This window comes from Delphinapterus leucas, chromosome 2, assembly GCF_059928025.1.
Source record: "Delphinapterus leucas isolate spDelLeu-1000000601 "Yukka" chromosome 2, BTC_Dleu_Yukka2, whole genome shotgun sequence".
Lineage (NCBI taxonomy): Eukaryota > Metazoa > Chordata > Mammalia > Artiodactyla > Monodontidae > Delphinapterus > Delphinapterus leucas.
Genome location: NC_143130.1, coordinates 180,185,478 through 180,203,708, shown reverse-complemented (window position 1 = coordinate 180,203,708; position 18,231 = coordinate 180,185,478).

The following is an 18,231-nucleotide window of genomic DNA, read 5'->3' as shown; positions in this document are numbered from 1 at the left end:
CCCCTCACCTTCCCAGGTCAGAGCCGGGTGCTGGCGCATTTCAGACCGTGAGCTCCTGCTGCAAATCAGACGCGCGGCGGGGTCCTGAGGGAGGGGAAGCAGAGCTTCCCCCCTCATCCCTCTCAGCTACCAGACCCCACCCCCTCCAGGCAGGTGCCCGGAGCCTGGGAGGGCGTTTGCAGGCCATCACCACGGAAACCAAGAGCGCTGCCTTTCTCCACAGGCAGCCTGGAACAGGCCCTGGGACCGCCTCCCAGCCGGCAGGACGATGGGCAGAGACCCCCGGCCACTCGACCCACACCTCAGTCACCAGAGCAGCTGGGTCACGGGCCTCCCTCGGGGCTGCCTCCAGGAGAGCGGAGCCCCGCTCATTAGGGGTGAAATCCTGGGCACAGGCCACGCAGACCCCTCGGCGAGGCGGGGCTGCGGGTAGTGGAGCATGCGCTGAGCTGATAAGCCGTGTAATCGCACCATGACCGCGCTGACGGCTGTGCCTGTCGCGTTAGCCAGCCCAGAGCACGCAGATCCCCGCTCAGCCGCCCTGAGCTGCCCCGGAACAGCGCCAGCGTCTGATTCTCTTGGTGCGTGGGCAGCCGTAGGGGGGTGCCCGGCACCCAGGATGGAGGTGCAGAGGGGGAGCAAAGGGGTGTGGGGTCCCCAGTGGCCTGATGGGGCTGGAAGGGCCTGGACGGACAAGGCAGCCCAACCCCTAGTTCCAGACGAGGACACCAGGCCCAGTGCAGGGAGGGGGGTGGGCGTGCCCACGTCCCTGAACAGTCAGGGCGGGGCACGGCAGGAGCAGAACCGGGCCCCGCCCCCCGTTGCCTGGCCCAGAGACCCCGAGGGGGAGGCCCTCCCGAAGCCGATGCAGCCTGCAGCCTTGTGAAGCCGAGCAGCTGGCACCAACACCGGCCAGCACCGCCCAGCACCCCACAGTGCCCTGCAGGTTCCCCGAAACCCGATCTCAGCCCGCAGACCCTCAGTGGGGAACAGGTGACAAGGCCAGTCAGCCTCTGCTGCCGCCGTGTCGGGGGGTGGCAGGGACAGACTCGCCGGGCCCTGACCGCCTGCCCGCTGGCCCGAGGCGAGCCAAGCGCAACGTGAGGCAGGCAGGGATGCAGTGGAGACACCCCGTCCCGCGTGTCTGCTCTGCCCCACCTGCCACTCGGCGTCTGCAAGCCCAACAGGGGCTGCAAGGGTCCAGCTCTCAAACACCCAGCCAGGCACAAAGCCCTCCGGATCCTGGGCTTGGCCCACCAGGGGCTCAGAACGTGCCCACAGGGCATGGTGCCCGTCTGACCTTGGCCCGTGCAGAGATGAGTGCTGACCGGCGGTGGGAGGGGCCCTGCGTGGCGCCTGCCCCGGGGGTGACCAGGGAGGTGGGGGACTGCCCAGCTGGACCAAGCTGTGCTGTTTCTCTGAGGCCTCAGGCAGAGAGGCTGCCCTGTGACCTTTGTCCTGCCCCTCTGGTCTCTCAGTTCTGAGTCCCGAGGTTCCAGGGCTTGGGACTCGGGTCCGAGGTAGGTCACCTCCTCAAACAGGTTTGGTGTTCCCGGGTCTGGCCCTTTAGGGCCGGGTGTACGTGAGCCCTTCCCGAGGGGCCGGAGCTGCATGGTGGGCCTGGGGCTCTCCTGGCACCCGCGCCCCTGGGCCTGTCCTGACCCCTGTGTGATGCTGACTTACCCAGGCCTGGCCTATGGGCCCAGAGACTCTGGGCTGTGTGGACCCACAAGTCGTCCCCAAACCCCCAGGGTCACATCACCATGGGATTGGCTTTCCAGAGGACCGTGTGGGCTCGTCTTGCGCACACACACACACTCGAACATACACACTCTCACATGGACACACACGTGCACACACTCTGCAAGTGGAAAGCAGAGGAGGTGGAAGCTGGCCCCTGTGCTCTGCATCTGTCCCTTGGCCACTGACTAGGCTGACCAGGCAGCCAGGGGCCATGTGGGATGTGACTCGGCCACAGCCATCCTTCCTGCTCTGAGGGGAGCTTCAGAGGGAGAGGTGGCGTCCGGGGAGGCCCACAGTGTCCACGCGTTCAGAAAAGGGCACGACTTTCAAGGGCGGGCCACAAGCAACCTCTCGGACCCGCAAAGGACGAGGGGCTGTGGCAGTGGGCAGTGCTGGGCCAGCAGGCTCCAGTCCCTATCGGGGTTATAGGAGAGCTTGAAACTTTTGGAATAAAAGAAACTGGCCTTTCGTTTACCATTGCCCCCAAGTCCTCCTCCAATTGGTTCCAACACCGGCTTCCAAAAGAGAGGGGCCATCTGACACTCCCTCATGCTCCAGGCCCCCTGCCCTCCTGCACCCCAGGCCAAGAGCCTGGACAAGCCTGAGCTTGGCATTCTGGGCACTCCCTGCCCTGATGTCCGGAGAACCGCAGTCCTCTAGACTCTCGTGCCAAGATAGGAAGCAGGGGCCCCAGGGTAAGTCACAGCAGGTGCAAAGGTGGCAGGCAGAGGACAAGGGGCAGTGGAGCTGCTGGGGGGACACTGCCCAGCAGGGGCTGGGTCTTGAGGTCCCACCAGTGTCACAGTGTGAGAGCCTCACACAAGCCGCCTTCTTCCGGAAGGAAGCAGCCAGCCACGGAAAGGGGCTCAGGAGGTGCTCCCGGCCTGGCCCCATCGGCCCTCGGGTGGGAGACTGCGGCCGAGCGTGGACACGCCGGGAAGTGGGTGCCGGGCCGCCTCCCCTGCCCTCCGCACCCGCCCTGTCTCCGGGTCACGCCTGCCTGTGTTTCCATCACGTCTCAGGTTACAAATGAGGGGTACTGAGTGGCCCATCCATTCTGCTGCGATCCGCTGCTTCCAGGTCCCGCCGTTTTCACTGCCTTTGGATGAACAGGAGCGGCCGGGCCTTGTGCTGGGCTAAGAGGGGACATTTGCCAGGGAGCTTTATGAACGCTTTCGGGCCAGGAGCCAGTGCCCCTCCCACGCGTGTTCATCTCCTGAAGGTCCCCGCTCACCTTGAGTCCTTCTCTGAGAAGGCGCTTCCTGGGCATGGGCCCAGGAACCCCCCAGAATTTGTGCAGAGGGTCCCAGACGCGGGGAGATGGTGCGCTGCATCTCCCAGCTGCCCCACCCCCTCGAGCCCTGCCGCCCAGGGCCGAGGCAGAGCCAGAGCCTGGCAGACTTTTGCTGAATAAATGTTGGACAAATGCATGCAGTGGGGCCTGAGCCCAAGGGGGAGAAAAGCAAGGTCCCCATGGGAATCTGTCGTGGCCAGTGGGGCTGGTGGGTCACGGCCTCCAGCAGCAGAAGGGGGCGGGCGCAGAGGGAACCTGGAAGTCCTGACGATCATGCATGGAGAATCCTCTCCTCTTGGGGGACTGGGCACCCCATCCCCCCTTGACAAGTCCTTGTCTTTCTCTCCCAGGGTTCACTCTGGATTCCATGACCAGGGGCCACCAGCAGGGCTCAAGGACACAGGGGCATGGGGATCATCAGTGTGCAGGTGGGAGAAGCTGGACATCTAGGTAAAGGCATTCCACGCCTGGCGCAATGCCCCCACCCCGCACTGCCACCACGGCCACCCGCCCCCGGTGTATGCAGGGCGCTGACCAGGGTGCTGACCTGGTGGGACCGGCTTTGCTGACCCACCAGCACTTGGACCTGCACCTTATCTTGACCAGCTTGGTTTGGGGCAGGGCAGCCATCGCTCCCCATGGGGTGGTGGGTGGGAGATGCCACCCTGTTTCCCACTAGTTTCCAGCCAGCCTCTTCTCCTGGCCCTGGAGGACGGAGGTCCGACACAGGACTCCTGAAGAGGGAGGGAGGGGCTCCAGGAGTCCCCAGTCCTGAGGATGGTCTGGAAGTCCTGCTCCAGGATGTCTGCTCTGTTCCCGGTCCCCAAGCACGGCTGTGCCCAGAGATGGGACCACGAGTGGGGGGAAGGGGGGGAGGGGCGAGAATGAATAAAGAAAACAGAGCCGTTTTCCAATGTTCCGTTGATTTCCTTGTAAACTTAGAGACATTGTAAAGGTCATTGCTCCTCCAGGCACCTTCCCTGTCCTTGTTCACGGGTATTTGAGTTCCTCAGGTAGGGTACCAGTGATGTATACTCTCTAGCTCTTTATTTTCCAGAGCTCCCCCGGCATGTGGAGGCTGTCTCAGCTGGGTCCTCAGCCCGTGTTCTGGTTTCCCAGTTGCCTTCTGGCCGCAAATCCCTCTGCCCCCATGAAGGTGCTCATATGCCCACCAAGAATGTGGCCTTGGGACCTTCAGGGCGCAGCGCAAGGTCACTGCTGCCATCTGTTTTATTACCACCTGCTATTCATCTCTCCAGTTTCACTGGCGTGCATTTTTTCATTTCTGGTTTCTTTCCCATGAAATGATGTGAAGATTCGTCGCGGTGGGTGTTGCTGCAGCTTACCACTCTTCTGGCTGCGGTTTCCCGCACCATGACGCCACAAAGTTTTTATCCATTTACCATCAATTGATGCTTGGTTTTCCCGAGTTGCCATATTACACCTAATGCCCCATCCTTACACACGTCTTGTGGTGCACAGCTGTGTGCATTTCCCTGAGCTGTACTCCTGGGGTGTGGACTTTTTGAGTCTGAGCAAACGCACATCTCCAACTTACCCAGATATTGGCAAACGGTTCTCTACATTGAGTGGCAACTGACAAACCCAGCTGCAGTGATGAGACCCCGTTGCTTGTGTTCTTACCCCCACTTTTATTGTCAGTCTTTTTCTTCTTTTATCCATTCTGGCGCCTATGTAGTGATAGGTCTTTGGGGTTTTAATTCACATTTTCATAATAAATGATTCTGATGAATGCTTTTCCATACGTTTATTGGACATTTGGATGTCCTTTTTGGCGAAGTGTTTGTCTGAGTCTCTTGCCCTTTTTCTTGCCTTTTTTCTTATTGTTTGTAGGAGGCTGTTTTAGATTCTGGATACAAGCCCTTTATTTACTACGTTTTTCAAATATCCTTTCCCCTTCTGCGGCTTGTCTTTATCCTCTGTGAGTGATGTCTTCTGATGAACAGCGGTTCTTAATTTTAATGTAGTCAAATACATCAATACTTTCCCTTAGGGTTAGTGATGATAAAATGTTTTCTATCCCAACAGCAGGAAGCTTTTCTTCTACGTGAACTTCTAACGACTTTATCATTCTGCCTTTTGCACGTAGATTTCCATCCGACCTGGAACAGACTTGAGCGTGTGGTGTGAGGTGGGGTTCAAGTTCATCCGTATCCCCTTGGATATCTGATCATCCCAGCACACCACTGGCTCTCCGCTGCTCTTCGGTGCTACATTTTTCACAAGCCAAATATCTGTCTACGCACGGGTCTGCTTCATGGTTCTCTGTTTCAATCCGCTCATGTCTATTGTTTCGCCGATACCGTACTGGCTCAGTTTTAACATCACGGCAAATGTCAAAATCGGTACTACGGTCCCTCTTCCTCCCCCTCCTTTTGTGTCCTGGTTATTCTTGGTCCTTTATATTGTAAAATAGATTGTAGAATTTCCTGGTCATGACACACACAGAGATGGGGGCTGGGGGCGGGGGGGGTGGAGGGTGCAGATCCATTGGGATTTTGGATGGTATTGCATAGAAATATTAGATCGATTTGGAGAAATTTTAAATCGTAAAAATATTGAATCTTAAAATCCATGACCATCATTTTCCTGGTCTTTTTCAAAATTAAATTTTAATCTAAAATTTTTAAGATTTCTCTCAATAATGTTTTATAGACTTTTGAATAGAAGTTTTACCCCCATTTTGTTAGGTTCATTCCTGGGTATTTAACACAATCGTCCATCCGTTTTTATCCTCGGGGGATTGGTTCCAGGACCGCACCCACACCCCCACACACCCCCGCCCACTCCTTCCTCCCGTGGATACCAGAATCCCCAGATGCTCAGGTGCCTTATACAAAATAACAAAGTACAGTCGGCTCTCCGTATCCGAGGATTCCGCATTTGCTGTTTCAATCAACACTTTTATCAGCGGTTAGTTGGATCCAGGGATGCAGAACCCACGGATACGGAGGGCTGACTGTATTTCCTGATGTTTTACCAATAGTATCTTTGTTTTAAACTTGATTTTCTAATTGTCGACTGAAGCATTATAGAAACATAATTGAACTGTGTATCCTATTTTTTTTAAATTCAACAACCTTGCTGAACTCCCTATTGATTCTAATAACTTAACTATAAGGTATGACATTTACTATGTTCTCAACAATTTTATCTACAAATAATGAAAGTTTTGCTTTGTCTCTTCCTATCCTTACACCCTTTCTGCTTCTTCTCTGACAGGTTTGTCCAGGAACTGGGCTCAGGAGGGCACTGTTCTCTGGTTTCTAATCGCAAAGAGAAAGACTCTCTGTCTCACCATTAAGTATTACGCTTTCGTACGTTTTACAAAAATATTCTTCATTGGGCTTCCCTGGTGGCGCAGTGGTTGAGAGTCCACCTGCTGATGCATGGGACACGGGTTCGTGCCCCGGTCCGGGAGGATCCCACATGCCGCGGAGCGGTTGGGCCCGTGAGCCATGGCCGCTGAGCCTGCGCGTCCGGAGCCTGTGCTCCGCAACGGGAGAGGCCACAGCAGTGAGAGGCCTGCGTACCGGAAAAAAAAAAAAAAATTCTTCCTTGTATTAAAGAGTTCTCATTTACTCCAAGTTCACTAATGGATATTTTTATTATAAATTAGTGTTGAATTTTATCAGACATTTTCGGTACATCTTTTGAGATGATCATATAATTTTTCTCCTTTAATACCTTTTTTACGGGTAATTATACTGATAGATTTTTTTCTGTTTAACTTTGTGACTCTGAAATAAAGGCAACTTGCACATGACGGGTGACCTTCTGTAAAAGTTCAGTTGGCTGATGTTTTATTTAAAATCATCTGTATTAATATGTGGGATTTTCCTTCCTTATACTTTCCTGTTTGGATCTGTGTATTAAGGGTACACTTGCTTGATAAAATAAGTTGGGAAGAGCTCCCTCTTTTACTGTCACCTGGAAGAGCTTGTATAAAATTGGCATTAGTTCTTCCTCAAATATTTAAGCAAACCTTGTGAGTGAGGGCTATCTAGTCCTGGAGTTTTCTTTGAGGGAAGGTTTTCAATTTCTTTTTTTTTTCTCTTAATTTGTATTTATTTATTTTTGGCCGTGTTGGGTCTTCGTTGCTGCACACAGCCTTTCTCTAGTTGCAGCGAATGGGGTCTGTTCTTCGTTGCGGTGCGCGGGCTTCTCATTGCGGTGGCTTCTCTTGTTGTGGAGCACGGGCTCTAGGCGCGCGGGCTTCAGTAGTTGTGGCACGTGGGCTCAGTAGTTGTGGCTCGCGGGCTCTAGAGCACAAGCTCTGTAGTTGTGGCATACGGGCTTAGTTGCTCTGTGGCATGTGAGATCTTCCCGGACCAGGGATCGAACCCGTGTCCCCTGCATTGGCAGGTGGATTCGTAACCACTGAGCCTCCAGGGAAGCCCCTAAATTCAATTTCTTTATAGGTAAGGACTTTTCAGGCTTTCTCTTTCTAGTGTGTAAGTTTTAAGTGTATCTTTCTAGAAATTGTCCATTTTATCAAATGTTTCCAACACGTTGACATAAATTGGTTTATAATATTCCATTTTAATTTTTCCTCTTCCTAAACTTTTATCTGCAAACACTGTAGAGATGCTCCCTTTCTGACTCCAAATCTCAGCCATTTATGTCTTCTCTCATTTTTCTTGATCAGACCTACCAGAGATTTCTACGTTTCATAAATCCTTTCAAAGATCCATTTTTTGGCATTATTGGGCCGTTTTTTGTATATTTATTTCCTTATTTCACTAATTACTGCTCTTCTTTTTATTTCCCTCCTTTTTTTTCTAATTTCTTGAGCCGAATGCTTAGCTTCTTAATCATGCTTCCTTCTTTGACTGATGGGTTCTTTTCTTAATTCCCAGGAACCTGGGCGATTTCCATCTTCGTTGCGCTGCAGTAGAGAACGTTCTCCGTGCGACTTCAGTGCCCTGGCCTTGCTTCTTGGCTCAGGTGACACCCCAACCCTCTCCGACATCGGCCTCTGAGGGTTCCTGTCACCTGCGGGAACAAAGTCAGGGCAACAGTGTTTTGGGCGTGGATGCCCGTCAAGCCTGGGGTCCCTCTGGTTCCTACTGACTGGGATCTCAGCTCCCAGATGACTCAGAAGAGGGCACAGGTGCAAGCTGGAGGTGGAGGAAGGAAGGGGTGTCACCGTTCTGCTCTCTGGGCCTTGCCTGCATGAAAAGAGAGGCACCCTTTGTGAGGAACCAGTCACCACCAGGAACACGGACTCAGCCCCATTGCCAAGGGCAGATGGTGTCCTGGCCGGGTGGCTCTGACCCAGGACATCCAGCCACATCGATGTGGCTGCACGGCAGAGGCCACCACCCCGTGCCGGATATCCCGCTGCGTCCAGCAACCTGGACGACCCTCGCTCTACTCCAGCGCGTGTCCTGGAAGTGCCCTCCCGAAGTCACCTGGTGGTCTGCTCGATGGTCCCTCGGGCTGCGCAGACCCCATGGTGGTGCTGCCCCTGCAGAATCCCACTGAAGTCGCTGCCCCAGAACGTGTTCTCTGACAACACATGGGAACGAGGACTCGACACCGGAGCTCTCCCAGCTAGTCGCCTCCTCTGACAGCTGGGCGCCCTGAGGGGAAGGGATAGGTGGGTGCCAGAGGGAATTAGAGCCACAGTCAGGAGATCCCTCCTCCCCGGGCATCACCCCCTCCTGGTCAGCTCCAACCTCATGTAAATAGCAAGCTGACCCACCCATCCATCTCCCCTGATGCCGAGCCAATCGCAGGTGACCGAGTGCCCAGCTAGGACCCTTCCAATCTCCCTCAACCAGGAGCAGCCCTGAAATGTGCCTCCCTGCCCCCGGGGCCCCAAGCAATTGACCCCAATAAGAAATTTCACTGCCCTCCCTTTTATGGCCCTGGGTTCTGCACCATGAAGTCTGGCTCTTATAAAACACTCGGCAGCTTCTCTGGAGGATGGGAACCCCCCTGTGAGAAGTAAGAGTGCGGACAGCCAGGGAAACGCAACCGCTCTGGAGAAGGGAGTGGGGCTTCTCCTGTGTGCAGGTGGGTTCCCCTGGGGGGTCCTCTGTGAATGGGGTCCCCTAGGGGTTCTCGTGTGCTCAGGTTCCCCTGGGGGCGGTGGGTCTGGCACAGCCTCCAGGGCAAGGCAGGGGTGCAGGCTCTGGCCAGGATCTACCGTGGTCCGAGGCTCCAGGGCATGACCCCTGACTCCTGGCCAGTATCCAGACCGATCAAAGAGAGCACAGGACACGCGGGCTCCCTCCTGGCTTGCCGTGCGTCTCTGGGGGCTCGGGCAAGTCACTAAGTGTCTCCGGCAAGTCACTAAGTGTCTCCAAGCCTGTCCCCTTACACAAAACAGGGACTGGGCCTGAGCACTGATGCCCACCCAGTCTCCCGTCCATGAGCACAGGGACTGGGCCTGAGCACTGATGCCCACCCAGTCTCCCGTCCATGAGCACAGGATGAGGTCTGGAGGGCCGCACCCGTCTCTCGGGACGGTTCACTCTCAGAAGGATGTCTGCACAGCCCAGCTGTTGTGAGAGAGCCCAAGCCCTGCCAACACTCAGCCCTTGTCCCGGTTGGTGTCGATTTGTCCTTGGCCCGTTCCTCCCGGGCTCCAGAAGACAAAGTGGGCATACCAGAGCTTTCTTTAGAGCTCATGATTTCGGTCAAACTGGGGAGAGAAGGCAGGAATATACTGACAGAGTTTCCTTTCTTCGGCACACAACCATGTGAATCATGGAGGACTTCCTGGAGGAGGCTAAGCCTTGGCTGACGGCTTTGCTCCAGGGGAGGACGTGCTGCTTCCAAAACTACAGCATCCTTTGCATACAGAGATGTCTGTCCCAGGTCTACTGGCCCCCACATCCTTCCAAAGCAGCTCAGCCACTGCCCACCGGGCCCTGGTGAGCCCGTCACAAGCTCAGGTCCTTGTTCAACCTCTGGTGAGGGCACAGGCTTTGCTCCTCCAAGAGCCTCTTCCCAGGGGGCTTCTGTCCCCAGGCCTGGTGGGATCCTGGTGCTGACCCCGCCTGCTGACCCTGTGTGCCCTTGGTGGATGCCCAGGCTATCTGCTTCCCATGGTTCTAGGTAACGTGGAGGAGCCCCACCCTGTGGGGTGGTGAGAACCGGTGCACGAGCTGGCCCGGGAGCTTGCTCCAGGCCAAGGGCCCCCAGGAGAGCAGGGGAGGTACTCCGGGGATCTCAGGGGCAGAGGCACAGAGGAGAACCCCTCCCCAGGCCCTGTGACCACTACCCCCACGTCCTGAAGTCAGCGCCCCCTCAGGTCGAAGTCAAATGCCGGGAAAGGCCAAGGCATCCTTCAACCCAGACAGACCACAGCCGGTCAGGGGCCAGAGTCGGGTGGAGCCAGGAGGCCTAGCTGAGGGCGAGGACGGGGCCCAGTCAGCTCCCCTGGCCCCTGGGGGTGGGTCAGATCCCCTCCCAACCCTGGGCCTCAGCTTCCCCATCTGTGCATTGAAGGACCTGGTTTTCTGTGATTTCAGATGTTATGGGAAAGCCGCATGTTTCCAGAGCAGACCAAATTCCACCTGGCCACTGGGGCCCCCAGCGGGGAGAAGACAGGGAGCCGGCTGGGGCCTGAGGCTCCTCCCTCGGGGACCCGGAGCCCCCCATGAGGGCGGGGCAGGAAACTTCTCAGACCTGAAAGGAGACCAAGGGTCGCGAGGGCAGCTGGGCTCACGTGGGCTCACCAGCTTCCTGGGTGGGGCGTGCAGGCCCCCTAGCAGGAGTCACGCTCAGGACGCCGGTGCCCAGGGGGCCAGGCCCCGGGGCTGGAGGGATGGAACAGGCTCCTGGGCCTTTGGCACGGTGGCCACTGGGCTGGATGCGGTCTGTGACGGAGCCTCGGGGCAGGACAGGGCAGGCGAGGAAAGGCTCCGGGGACTCAGGTCAGGGTATGCGCCCAACGGCCCCGGGGTCTGAAATGCCACGTTGCACAGTGGGGCTCCAGAGGTGATAAGCACCCTTGTGTCTGGAGCCCCAGGAGGCGGGGGAGCCCGAGGGGGCAGCAGCGGCCCCAGCCCCAGCGGCCCCAGCACTGCCAGCTGCTGGGCGTCCCGGCCCAGCTTGACATGCGCTCTCCAGCGGCGTGTGACAAGGGGGCCTGGCGGGCAGGGGGCCGCGGTGGACTGGCCGGACCTCACTCGGTGCGTGTCCAGGCCTCGGCCTGCTCCAGCCGGGCTCTTCTGTGGCTGGATAAATGGGCCCCGGCACACCCTCCCCTGCAGAGCCTGGCAAGTCTCTAATGGAAGCTATGTGTGCCCCGAGGACACAAGGCAAAGTGAGTTTCCGGCCTGAGTGGAAACACGCGAATTTAAAACACAGCCCTGGACAAGATGCCAGTGACAGAGCAGGGAGGAGGCCCTGTGTGTGGGAGGGCACACGGGCACCTCTGCAGGCAGGAATGGAGGCCCGTGCTCTGCGCCCGGGGCTGTGCACCAGGCCTGTGGTCACCCTGAGCCGCGGGACACACGCCGGCTCCGGCACTAGCTTCACAAAGGACAGGGTGGCCTGGGCTGAGCCAGTGCCGCGGCATGTGGCCTTCCGTGACGTGCACACGAGGTCCTGCACTGCCCGGGCCCTCCAGGGCCCGCCCCCGTGTCAACCCTTTGACTGCAGCAGCTCATCTGAGTCCGGCTTCTGGGCTGCAGACCTGAGCCCAGGCTCTTGGGAGGTAGAGAGACGTGGGGCTGGGACACAGGGTCAGATCCAGGCTCACGGCTTCCTAGCCTGTGGGGCCTTGGGCTTAACCTCCTCGCGGGCGAAGAGGGGGCTGAGGCCCAGTTCAAGGCCGGCCCAAGCGCGGACATGGGGCGCATAACCTCCCGGCGCTGGTCAGCTCCCTGCAGGGCCTCAAAATCCGTGTCCCCAGAAAGGGCTGGAAGGGCGAGGACGGTGAGTCCGGCAGCTCCAGCCCCGACACCTGGTGCGGGACCGCCGGCCTCAGGGCCCCCAGTGGCCGCCCCCTTCCGCCCACCCCTGCACCGTGCTCCCCGCCGCAGCACTGGCCTTCCGCTCCTGCGTTTCCTCACTCGATGTTGGCGTCCTGCCACCGCAGGAGAAAGAGCCACGCGGGGAGGCGGCCAGAGCCCGCGCGCCGGCCTCTGTACCAGCTCTCGGGGCTGCAGCACGTGGCGGGGCTTCCAGTAACAGAGGTGGCTTCTCTCACGGCTCCAGAGGCCAGTGTTCCAAAGTCAAGGTGTCCCAGGGCCACGCTCCCTCCGGAGGTTGCAGGGGAGGGTCCTTCCTGACTCCCACAGCGTCCAGCAGCTCCGGGTGTCCCTGGGCTTGTGGCTGTGTCCCTCCTGTCTCTTCCTCGGTCCACCAGTCCTTGGATTTGGGGCCCATTCGGATAATCCAGGATGATCTCAAGATCCTTAACTTAACTACACCTGCAAAGACCCTTTTTCCAAATAGGGTTGTATCCACAGGTCCCAGGGGTCAGTGCGTGGATGTACCTTACTGGGGGCACCATTCAACTCACTGCAGCATCTAAGGACCGCTGTGCCAGCTGGGGCCCCCGGGCATGTGGCAACCTGAAGCCTTCCTAGCAGCCACACCGTGGGTGGGCCGGGCCTTCCAGCTGCATCTTTGGGGAGGAGGGTGGCAGAAGGTGCCCCTCAGGTGGGACTCGGCCAGGCCGGTGGCGCCCACCCTGGGACACAGGGACCACCAGCACCGGGGGACAGCTGGCCACTTCCCGTCTGCCACATGTGCACAGAGCGGCGGGGGCTGCGTCGGGACAGTCTCCCCCGCGGGCTCCGTCAGGAAGCATGGACGTCCCACGGCCGGGCCTGGGCAAGGCAGCCGCTGCCAGAATTTCAGCACAAGAGTTGGCAGTTCCCTCCTGAGGGGGACAGACAGAGGGCGTAAAACCCACCTGTGAAGTCTGACGGGCAGGAGGGGACTGTCCCAAACTGAGCCCCGGCCACCCAGGGCACCGCATCATGGCCTCTCCTCCCCCACAGACCGCCCTGCCCCGTGGCTAACGCAGACTCCCGGAGGCCCCGCCCATCTTTTCAAAGCCCCACCCCAGCCAGCATGGAGGGTCCAGGGGAAGGGCCTCCTGGGGAACTAAGAGGACGCGGAGCTTCTCTCCTCGGCGGTGCCCAGGGCGGTCTCGGGGCTGGGGAGAGAGCTGCAGCCGGGCAGGGCCAGAGAATGAGCTGAAAATCTGTCCTCCCGGGGCGGGCGGGGGTGCCTCCTCTGTGTGATGATAAAAGGCACTTTTAGCAAAAGGCTCTAAATTGTCTCTGAGCAATTTCTTTCTTTCTTTTTTTTTTTTTTTCTTTTTTGAGTGGCAATGGAAGAAAACAAAGAAAAGGGAAGAAAGAAAGAGCCCTTTCCCCGGCTGGCACTCCCCGCGGAGGTGGCCGCCTCGGCAGCTGCGGCCACGCTGGGGGTGGGGACAGGCGCAGGCCCCAGGAGGGGAGGCTGTCCCCGTCCACCCACGTCTGTCGGCCACACAGCCGACCGCGGGACAGTGACCACAGGCAAGTGCTCTGCCGGGACCGAGACTAGGAAAGCAGCTGCCCCGCCCCCCTCGTCCTCGCCTCCCCTCCCCAAGGTCACTGCAGGATGCTGAGGACCCCACATTCCTCCCAGGGCCTTCGTCTGTGGAGCCGCTGGGGGGCCTGGGTAGGTGGGTGCAGACTTGGCCGGCATGAGGGGTCCGGGAGCCGTGGCTTGGCCAGGAGGAGCGCATCCCGGCCAGGGGGCGAGGTCAAGTCTGCAGCAGATGAAAATGGGTGGGGGGCTGGCGGAGTAGCTGTCAAGGTTGGCGGCTGGAGCTGGGTAACGTGAGGGCGCTGGACTGGTCAGGCGGGCGTGGGAGCAACCCGCGGGGGAGCCCTGGCCCTCAGCTCCTGCGCAAGGCGTCCCCTGGCCGGCTTGGTCCTGCCGTGGGTGTGAGCTCAGGGGTGCACCTTGCCTGCAGTCTGGCCTCCCGGTGACCTGGGCTCCCTGGGGCAGGCCCGGGACAGGATTCATGAGCCAGGACGGATGCGAGGGCTGCTCCCCCAGCAGAGCTGGGCGCCCCGGCCCACGGCAGGGACCTGTAGCCACACATCTGCTCGCGGGGCAACCACTCCGCCTCCACGCACCCCTCCTGCCCGTGGAACAGTTTCAATAATCCAAAGTCGTTTGAAACGTGGATAATATTTTAGCTCTGCTCCGCCACCGTTATGGATTCTTTTGCCTTCAGTGGGCGGCAATAACGATGAATTTCTTGGATGCTGAACGTCACAGCCACCCCCAGAGACAGTGCAGCATCGTTACCGGGACTGGGCAGGCTCCTGGGTGGTGAGGGAGCCCACTGCCCTGGACCCCTGCACCGTCCTGCCCCCCACGCCAGCGCTTCCTGGCCGAGAGCACCAGCGGGCGGGCAGGCACACAGGCCACAGCACAGCCAACACCACCCCTCACCCCTGCCTAGGCCTCCGGCACTCACGATTCCCCAGGGGCCAAGCCGGGCCGCCACCCTGTCCCCTGCACAGCAGCCCTCAGCAGGCGTGTCTCTCCACCTCCTTTCCTGCACCAGCACAGCGGGGCCCAAGCCCTCAGCCCACAGCCTTCCCTCCTCCGTGATCTTTGAGAAACCAGGCTGGGGTCTCCACGCTGCACGAGTGTCTCCGTGGTTTTCACGGCACAATGATGAGATTCGAGGCTCCCCAGCACGGCCGGACGCACCCCCAGCCTCACTCCTCCCTCCGCCCCTCCCCTAGGTGGTGCTCCGGCCACCCCGGCCTCACCTCTGTCCCCTTATGCTCCCCTCTGCCTGGAAGACTTGTCACCAAAACGAATGCTATTTAATTCCTTCCAAAGACCTCTTGTGACGGAGCCCTTCAGACTCCCGATCCTCCCGACAGCCTCCTGGCGGTGGCACAACCCTCCCGTCCAGTTTACAGATGGATAAACCGAGACTCTGAGAATAAAGTGGGTTGGCCAAGGCTGCGGCTGGCTCAGCCCCACCCCTCCCCGTCCTGCCCTGGAGTCTCCTTTCTACCCCACCCGGCTGGAGCCGGGGAACCAAGTGGGGAAGCAGGGATGCTGCCCTGGGGGCGGGCTTGGGAGTTTGAGGGAGGAGGGCTCCTACAGACTCCCCCGCTCTGTTTGCGCTCCATCCCCCAGCCCTGCCCTCTCAGCCCCGCCCCTCCCCGACCCACTGAGACCGGTGACCTGCCCCTGAAGCCACCTGCTCTTCCATAGGCCCCTCAGCCTCCTCGGCCCTTGCCCCCTGGTCCTCCAAGTCCCCCTGCCCATGGGCTGCTGTGTAGACACCTGGGGGCCCAGAGCCACCCAGGTTGGGAGTAGCTGGCGGGGTTTCCCCCCTGCCCAGGCATGGAGACTTGGGGGCGCCACACTCGTTGTTCTCCTGCTGGGGATTTAGGCCTCAGAAGCAAAGAGAAGTTTGGGCAGCTGGCGTCCTGGAAGGGGCTGGCAAGCAGAGAGCCGTGCCGGAGACACCAGACTGCAGGGACCACGGCCGAGTCAAGACGCAGGCGGATCCTTGCTTCTCCTCCCTCGAGAAATGGGGTCTAACGTCCTGGCGCCCTGGAGTCTGCACCGGCCTCAGCCACTGGCTTGACCAAGAGAATGTGGCAGAATGCTATCCAAGTCTTCTGAAGACTGGAGCTCTGCCGGTTCACTTGGGAAGCCCGCCCTAGGGGACCCACTGCATGGAAGAGCCCACCTCCCTCGCCTCCGTGTGGAGAAAGACGGACCGAGGGGTGCCAGGGTCTGGGCATGTGGGTGAGCCCAGCATCTGGGGAGTGGCGGCCCAGCTGATGCCATGCGGAGCCGAGGAAACCTCCCCGCTGAGCTCTTTCCAAGCTCTGACCGTCGAATCGGGAGAGAAATCAAAGGGGATTGTAAGCCACTGAATTTGGGGTGGTTTATTACTTCGCAACAGGCCCTGAGACACAGAGTGGGGCCTGGGAGTAGGTGCGGCTGCAGCAGAAGCTTCAAACAGGAACTATCCTGGCGGTCCAGTGGTTAAGGCTCCACACTCCCAATGCAGGGGGCACGGGTTCGATCCCTGGTCGGGGATCTAAGATCCCACATGCCATGCGGTGCAGCCAAACAAAAAAAGCAGAAGCTTCAAACAAGAGTCACTGCACTGGCTTGGGTACCAGGTAGAGATGGGGCTGGAAGGGCACTGAGGTCAAGGGGCTTGTGAGGGCTCGAGGGGCCATGGGGTATCCCTGGAGGCTGAAGGAAAGGCTCCCTGGTACCTGGTGATGGCAAGTTCGCCAGCGCTTAGCTGTGGTACCGTGGAAGAGAGATGGGCAGGCGTGAGTCTGGCTGTGGAAACTTCCAGGCAGGATTCAGAAGAGCCAGCTGGCTTCCTCTAGCTGTCCGTGATTAAACACAAAAAGAGAGATGAGCTAACGTAGGCACGGTTACTTTTCTGGGCAGCATTTAGAGGAAACATGAAGGATCCAGGGTTTGCTGCGCTCAAAAATAACCCACTTCAAACCCTCCACAGAGATTCTCAACACGAGAAATGACTTCGGGGCAGAGACATGTGGCTGAAAGCCAGGGCGCTGGCAGACCTTTTGTTCAGACTTCAGAAAGGTTTAAGGTGGCATCTCAGCTACTCCCCCAGCTCAACAAAGGTGCGTCGCAAAGTCTCGAGGGTATGCCCTGACCCTCCCAGCCAATCAACAGGCTGCAAAGAATGGTGAGGGCCTCACCCCCCCAGCAGCCTGAGCAGGTCACCCAAGGGGAGGAAAGTCTTCCTCGGAAGGCAGGGTGGGTGGCTTTTGTCCAGTCAAGATGGCCACCAATTAATGCACAAGAACCCGCACAGCTTTTAGAGAAGTTGCACCGCCACTCTCCACCTCCTGTGGGCAGGAGGAGGGCCAAGCAATGGATATTTCCTATGGAAAAGGAAGAGTGACTCAGGCAAACCGGGACGCAGACGGTGAAGCTGGGGCCCGGGGCGGTCTTTCTCAGGGAGCAGGAACCGGCCACGGGGACCCGGCAGGATTTCGGGATTGCTGTGGACAGACCATCATTTTGTGCTTTGTTGAACGGGAGTGCCCATCCTGGCGAGCCCATCTAGGTCTCCGCGTGGACGCTGATGGGTGGGGTCGGACGACCAGGTCAGGGTCACAGGTCTTCAGGGGTCTCAGAGCCCTGCGCTGAGGAGCCACACCGGGGACCCCTGTGGGCAGGCAGCGTTGACTTGACGAGGGGGTCCTGGACTTCAAGCAAGCCAGACCCAGGCAAGGCCAGTGGAGGCTGGAATGGGGTCCAGTTTGTTTGGTGGGAGCCCCGAGTGAGGTTGGGTGTGTTGTGCCTATGAAAGGCATATACACACTTTGTGCCCACAGGGCAGACTTTGGGAGGTTGAAGATGGTCCTTTGCTTCCCCTCCCGTTGAGAACTGAACTCTAGTCCACCCCAGCCTGGTATCTGCCCTGGCCTGTGTGGCGTGACCAGAAAGCCTGTGGGTGTGATGTGCTGGGACCTCAGAGACCGAGCCATGTGAGGTCTCACGACTCTGCCCTGCTCAGCAGGACGCTCGCTCTGCGGAAACCAGCTGATGTGTAGGAAGTTCTCCTGCCCTGAGATGAACAAGACGAAAGAAACCAAGCCACGTGGGGAGGCCCTGGAGGATGAGACTCCGTGTGGGGATCCAGGGGGGTGGGGCCCTGAGACCCCCAGCGTGGAAGTGGAGCCTCCAGCCTCAGTCGCCCCAGCTGACAGCCACTGAGTGACGGGTGAGCCACCCAGACCATCCAGCCCCCCCGCTGGCACGCTGCTGACTGTAGACGCACGACGGGCCCTGCTGAGACAAGCCAGCACCCCCCGCAGAGCCGTGAGCACCACGAACGGTTGCTGTCAGCCACGAGGATGGGGGGTGGTCTCTTGCCCAGCAGAGGCAAACTGATGGTGAATCTCACAGCGTGTGAATTCTGTCTCAGGATTTTTAAAAGAGTGTCCTGAGGCAGCACCTGCCTGCCAAGGGCTGCCGTCCTGCCTCCTTGTGGTGCCCACACCTGCCCCTAGGGCAGGGGCCCCAAGGCTCCGCCGGTGGCATCTGTGCTGAAGAGGAGAGGGTGACAGAAACAGACCTTCGTTCTGGCAGCACGGCTGAGTCGGTGTGCAGAGACTTGAAAAGATAAGTGATATTTTTAAAGCTTCCTTGAGTTTGTGAAGAAGTAAGAG